This window comes from Dipodomys ordii, unplaced genomic scaffold, assembly GCF_000151885.1.
Source record: "Dipodomys ordii isolate 6190 unplaced genomic scaffold, Dord_2.0 Scaffold25, whole genome shotgun sequence".
NCBI classification, from domain to species: Eukaryota; Metazoa; Chordata; class Mammalia; order Rodentia; family Heteromyidae; genus Dipodomys; species Dipodomys ordii.
Window position 1 is genome coordinate 2633328 of NW_012267241.1, and position 7685 is coordinate 2641012.

Below are 7685 nucleotides of genomic sequence, written 5' to 3' on the forward strand. Positions count from 1 at the left end.
GGCGCTGTCCCTCAGCTCTTCAGCTCAAGGCGAGCACTCTACCACTTGAACTACAGCGCCACTTCCCATTTTTCTGGTGGTTATTGGAGATAGGAGTCTCTCGGTCTCTCCTGCCCGGGCTGGCTTTGAACCGCGATCCTCAGATCTCAGCCTCCTGAGTAGCTAGGATTACAGGCGTGAGCCACCAGTGCCCAGCCTTCCCCACAAATTTTATCCCTAGATATGTCACCAAATTTGTGTGCTCATTTCATGTGGATTTGTGTTCAGCACGCTCTGAGAATGGTAGTCATCAGTTCCTTCTGGTGAATGAATAGATCATTGCAATAATTTATCTTCATTTCATTGACACATTTTAATAGATAAAATAATTTATTATATCATTATAAACATGACAATAAAGAAAGATGTCAAACCTCCTGATCAGGCTCTACAAATATTTAAACATGGTAGATTAACCAAAGTACGATCATAGAGGTTTATGTGAACTTGCCACCTAGATAATACAAGGAAATATGTGAGTACTTCCTAATCAAAATAAATATGAAGAATCCATTGTCTGAAATAATAGTGATATTTTAAATGACAATCTTGAATATCATCTTTGCTTTCATATTGTCATACATGGAAAATACTTCTTGCATATTTCCATGACCCACTTCTTTTTTTCTTAACTTACTAGTATACATATTTTACAGGGGAGTAGGCTAAAATAGAAACATTAATTTATTTAAATATGTGTCAGTATTGCTCAGAGCACGTAAATAGCAAGAATACCAGTGAATGTCACCACCAACGTTGTTACTGATACAGTTTCTGTGAAAACTGCAAAGCTGATATCATCTCTACATCTCCAACTCCCACTGGAATTACTTTCTCCACCATCACTATATTACAATAGAACAAAAGGGTATGACTCATACTGTGAAATCAGTTGATGGAAACTAAACTTACTTTGCATTCCACTTTCTGTAAAGTGTGTTTCAAATTACAATCTGCCTCACTGGTGAGAAACTCAGTTATTTTGGAGGCTTTCTGTCTCCAGAGGTTGTACAATTGTTTGATTTGATCCTGGGCAGCCTGGTTTGTTTATGCTTTCATGGGTCTCAAAGAACCCTATAGTCAGGAGAGAATCAGAACAGCTTGTGAGGCTGTGTGGGACTAGAGTCTAGCCTTGTTGACCTTCAGGAAACACTTCCTCTCGAACAGTCTCTCTCTCTCTCCTCTCTCTCTCTCCCTTTCTCTCTGTTGCCCTCTCTCTGGTTCCTCTCTCCCCCCCTTCTCTCCTCCCCCAGCTCGCTTTATTCCTCTCATGTCCTTCTCTAAAATCCCAGGATTTTACAAAACGACTCAATTTTGTTTCATTGACTCAATTTTGTTTTCAGCTTAGCCAGTAGTTTTGAATAAAGGTAAGAAACAAGGCAAGGTTAGCTGTTGAAAGCTGACTTAAGCTGAGCACCAGTGGCTCATGCCTGTAATCCCAGCTACTCAGGAGGCCGAGATTTGGTTCCAAGCCAGCCCTGGCAGGAAAGTCCATGAGATTCTTTTCATCAATTAACCACCAGAAACCTGGAAGTGGTGGAGTGGCTCAAAATGGTAGAGCACTATCCTTGAGCAAAATAGGTAAGAAACAACACCTAGGCTCTGAGTTCAAGCCCTGAACTGACCAAAATAAAGCTGATTTAAACCACCTCCACACAGGACAGACTCTTAATACATAGCTAGCACAACAAAGGAAGGAAGCAATTACAAATCCTAGGACTGGTAAAACGATGGGGAAAGATTGGGATTATACAAATGGAGAGTGGAATTCAAGATGTGATGGCTCTAGCCTGCCATTATTAGCTGCTTGGGAGGTAGAGATCAGGGATCCTCACTTGAGGCTATCTCTGACATAAAAGTTGACATTTCATCCCAACTAATGTCTTGGCATAGTGATGCCGGCCTGCTCTCTCGGCTGCAGGGGGAAGCACAATGTCTGCCTGGGTTGGAGCAGTGTTTCTAATCACCAGGAAGTGTAACTGGGAGGACTTTGGCCCAGGCTGATCCCAACACAAAGCAGAGAGACTCAAACCATTGATGCTTCCTTCTTCGAGGAAGTGGATTTGCCTCTCTAACTCTGACAGTTTTGAACTCTAAGTTGAACATCTGTGCGGCTAGTATGAAGTCAATGAAAGTAGATGCCAACACCAAATGCCTGGTGTTAGTATCTCTTACAGTGTGCAACTAAGCTGGTTTTTATAAATATTAGAATGCAAGAAATTGGATTCAACTGCCGCCACAGGAAGATCTTGCTGCTATTGAAGAAATGTTGCTATGGTGACATGGACAGGAAAAACAAGCTGGCCTAAAAGAAATGTCCTTCTCTCCTCTAATCTTCAAACCTTCATGTTGTCCAAAAGGAAGCCACTTACAAATTGGGCATGTTTTTTACAGTTCCAGCATCCTCGCATCATAAAACAGGATACAGAAGAGTAAGTTTAAAACAAGAAAAAAGAAAAAGAAAAATTCTAACTTAAATAATTTGCACAGATTCCTTAGGAGGCAGAGGCCACTTATGTAATTAACAAGTATTGAATATTTCAAGCTAATTAACTAACAAATATTATGTAGACTTAAAGTAAAAATATCTACCTCATTATAGTGTGTTATTAATTGTTCTATTATATGATCAGCAAGCATTAATTTTCTCTCATATTTGTTGTTTGATAATGCCTCGGTTTTTGTCTGTCATGCAGACACTTTTGCAAAAAATGTCTAACATGATCTTCTTAGAAGAGAATACATCAAATAAGAATGCAAGTAAGAACCTGATTTAATGAAAGTAGATGAGATGGCTTCAGAGAGAGTATCTCTAGTATAAGTATTCAATATATTCACATATTCATAAAACTGACTAAAGATTCAGTTAAAAAAGACTCATGGGATTCATGCATTTCAAATTTCTGAACATGATTTAAAATTATTTTTGAAGAGCTAGGAAAGAAGCATTGCGTTAGCATCGCTAAATGGAGTCAAAACTTCACTGGTGAAAGTTCAAAGGCTGCTGGAGAATATATAGCTGGCGTAGTTTCAGTCTGTATGCACACATACCCATATGCACTCCCACTTTCAGTATAAAAATCTGAATAGAGAAACTATAGAGCTTGATAGAATTTCAATACACTTTATTGTAGTAAGAAAATCCATTATGTTTTTTAAAACTTTATCACTGGATAAAAAGACTTCCCTTACGTTATGACATAGTCAGACCTGTAAAATACATCACAACACCAAAGATGTGGAAATACAATATATTCCATAGACTGTAAGATATATAAAGGATACAGTAAGCTGAGTACATGGATTAAGAATGACATATTAAATTATAGCTGTTCTATATTAGATAGAGAAAAATACTGATTTTGGATTCCTTAGCCTGACTTTGATTCAGGAATGTTTTGCTATTACTATAATCTTTCTTCACCTTCACTAAAATAGTTTGGTACAAACTGATTTTTTTTCTCCCTAATTGGTACCGCAGGGTGATATTTTTTCACTAGTAGGTAGAATTTAAATGAAATTTAAAAAATTCTAACAGTAAGTTATTTTGTATCCTTCAAGAGGGAGACATTGAAATAGGATTTGTCATGACGCAAGTGTGTTGGAGAACAGAGCCTTCAGGATGGGATTTGGGTATGGCAGCCATGGAAGGAGAGAGAGAAGAAGGAAAGAGCATTGGGTAGAAATCATCCAACTACAGCAGAGTTACAAGAAAGGTGTTTCAAGATGAACTGGAAGTGTCAACTCCAAGTCACAAGTTGGAGAAGTAAAACGTTTGCTGGAATGGGCTTTCCTTCAGCCCCTACAGCGCTCACTCACTTGCTTTCAATAGCTACAGACAGAAGGGCCTAAGTGAAAACATTGTAGATCCAGAGGGTTAGCAGTTGAAACTATCAATTATACTTTCCGAAGCAGAGGAACTGAGCTGAGTATTTTTATAGCCACTATATAAGGCCCAATAAACACTGGAGAGAAAGTGAGGACTTTTTTTTTCCCTCCTCAATAATGTGTGAAAATAAAATGCAGTCTAATCTTTTGGAATGAGATTCTTTCTAAAGGCAGGGGACAACACTTATGAACTATTTTAGTCATTCTCGGCACCGTGATTTCATTACTACACAAATCTATATTGTGATCTACAACTGATGAAAGTTTAGGAGCAAAAATCACAGCTGGAAATGAAAGGCATTTATATTGCAAGAATATTATTGAGGATGTACCAGATGACGATGTAGAAGCAATATTTAGAAGTCTACGGATGATACTGAATTAAGTGAAATGGTCATAATGAGCAGAATGTATTCATACATGGAAAGACATCAGCTATTTAATTACTGTGTAGGGCTAGCATGATAAATGCACCTGGACACAAATCAGTCGTAAATGGCTCCCAGAACAAAGCATTTAAAAAGTCATGTTTAATAAACAGAATAGTGTTTGCAAAATGAAGCCACAAACTATTCTAAAGGTAGGGCATAGAACTGAGGCAGCTGGATTCTAATTATATATTGAAAGTAACTCTGGTATATGAGTGAGTTACATTCTGATTATAAATTTTGTTGCTTTACTTTTAATGCTATTTTGGAAGCTGTGGTTAGACTAGAAATAAAATTTGTTGTCTTTGGAAAGAAGCGTAAATGCCTATGTTCTCCCCTTGTTGAATCTGCACTAATACTGAGTATTTACATTCATTGAGGAGAAAAGGGGGAATGCAGTGAGAAATTCAATGTATATCCTATAAAATTAGAAAGAGGAAGGGGGTAGAGGTGGGATAAATGAAAACATCGATGAAAGGGATGAAATTCGTCAAAAAGCACCGCATTCAACAACTGTGTTGTTAAATGGTAGCTCCTTTATATAACTACTTAAAGATATTGAGAATAACAAAAAGAAACAGCTATTAATAATAAAAGGGCTATTAATAATAACAAAAAGAAACAGCTAAGCTCATAAGTGTCTCTTCCTTGAAGTCTTTCACAGAAAAATAAATCTATATGTCATGAGGGAGAAACATTCATTCAAAAATTGAACACAATTCATGATGTCCATACCATTTTTATGAACGTGATCAATGATAACTTCTGCTTATTCTTTATTCCTAATGTAAAGGTGGTGAATATGGGCTCATGGCCCTTTTTGTTTTGTATTTTTAAATAACTAAACAAAAATATCCCCAACATAAAGCTCAGAACCATATTTGATGTAAAATTATTGCTTATATATCATTAACACATTACTTCATTAAACTATTCCTTTCAGATTTTGATTGGTACCTTTTTCACACTTCTATGTACATGATCATTTATTTTCTTAAGTATTTTATAAAAAGATTATTTTCCCGTATAACATATTGTTATACAAATTTGTTACCTAAAATTGCAATTCTTTTGGCATTAGGTTATTGATTCAAAGATTCATCCAATATGTCTCTTTGTATGAGTAAAGTCCCTTTAAGAATGGAGAATCAATACAATGTAGTATAGTAGATATTTGTTGCATTTTGAGTTTCAAATATGCCAATCTGAAATTTCAGGACAAATGTTTCCAATATTTGGATGTGCATTTCCTGAGAAACTCCAACCGCAAACCACAAGGTAGGAGTGTGAATGCTCATTAACCAAGAAGCTCATTCTGTCCCAAGCATGTGGTAAACTGACCAGGCCAGTAAAGCTATACAGTAGACCCTGTTATCTGCAAGAGCGTATTTCCAATGAGATTGCCATTGGGGAAATCCTGTTAATGCTCAGAATGCAGAGTTCAACATTATGCTACAGTTGTATAATTTACAGTTCCATAGCGCTACCCAATTTCTGTGAAAATAAATTCTACCTTTCAAAAAATCTAAACTTCTTGCTTTATTGGTTAAATTAAACCTTTGCCATGCCCTTATTGGCTTGGGAGGGATGGCCATCAATTTTCCTTTGCTTCTTGGTCATGGTTCGCTTTTGGGAAGCCATATTTTCACAAAATTAAGATTACAGAAACTACAAGCAGATCACACAATGATTTAAATACAGCTGGCTATAATGAATAACTGACTGAGTTTCTCCACAACAACTGAGCTATGTAGTTAGCATAGATCCCTGCTCCACGCGAGTGCTATTCCCAAAGCCTCAACATAGGTAACTGTTATTTGAGCCCCAATAGAAGTTGTTAACCGTCTTGTTCAATATAAACTGGAGTTGATATATGATCTGGATCTGATTCGATTATTTTTCTACTAGGTGGGTCCCACATTTGAAGCCAACATAGCAGAAAGTAGAGACAATTACAAGGAATAAAATGAGCCACAAATACATAGTCAGACTCTAGAACACAAAGATGCTGAAAGCCATTTTCTCCTCAGGTATGTTGGTTATAAGACAAATAAATCCTTTATTAATTAGGTGAACCCCAAAAAATTTTATTTAATATACCTTGTTGATAATCATTCCTTAAACAGCATCTTTTTTTGACAATTTGCTGTGATTTATTTCTTTAAACTCATGTAAATGCTTTTGGGTTACATTTGAAATCTCAAACTTTACTAAACTCAGCACCACCCCAGGAGTGGACTGAGAATCCTGGCACCATAACCATCAGGTGTAAGAAATGGAATTTCTCTTACTCAGGAGTCAGAGAGTAAATAGAGAAGAACATGTCATTTAAGTTAGGTAAAGTCACGCTTCTGGCCACTGTATACTGCGTGAACACAACACCAACTTCTGGGTGCAGATGTTCAGTGAACTCTTAGGGCAAAATTCGGCCCTGCTTACTTATTTGCCTGAGAAAACTGAGCTATCTACTGACAGTACAGGTTCACCTCCACAGCTTAGTGTAAACCGGGAATGCCACATGCTGATAGTAGCTTCACCCCCATATACTTTCTGCCCATTCTTACAGGTTCACTGTTTTAACCTTTTCTTCCATTCATTTTCCTTACTCCTTGTCTCTTTGAGGCTCAATGACGATCCCACATTATACTTTGTCCCAAAGGTAAAAACAGTCACAAATTTTTTGATATCCTCCTGTTGAATCTAGCATTTATTCCTGTTTTTCGATGTTTACATTTTTGTTACTTTTTCTCTTCGGCTTCAGTTCATATTGACTGATATCTCTTGGCACTCACCCTAAGTCAATTTCTCTCCACTTGCAATATGGATCCTCCTTGAGTTTTCAAAGTTTTACTACAGCAGTTAATCACCATCAGTCCTACATAATAATTTCTCTTCAAATACAAGATAATGTTCAGCAGAATAGAAAACATTCCCTTCTATCACTCATATTTAAACTAATTATTAGGTCAGGGATGATGGTTTATGCCTATAATCCCTAATACTCCCAAAGTAAAGTTTGCTCATTTTCAACCAAGTATTAAGAAACAATCTCTGTTGATATGGCGGCAGCGGTAGCAGCTGCTCCACTGCCACAAATACCAGCAAGTGCTCCAATCTGTCTCCTTAATCAAGCTGCCTGGATTATTTGTTTCTTTTGTATGTTCTTCCCCCGCTGTCTCTGTACTTGATTCTGGTGCCTTGCATCTTTTTTTTGTTTATTTTTTATTTGTGAACATACTGTACAGAGGGGTTACAATTACATGGGCAGCATGCAATTGTAACCTCTCTGTACAGTATGTTCACAAATAAAATAAAATAAAATAAAAAAAA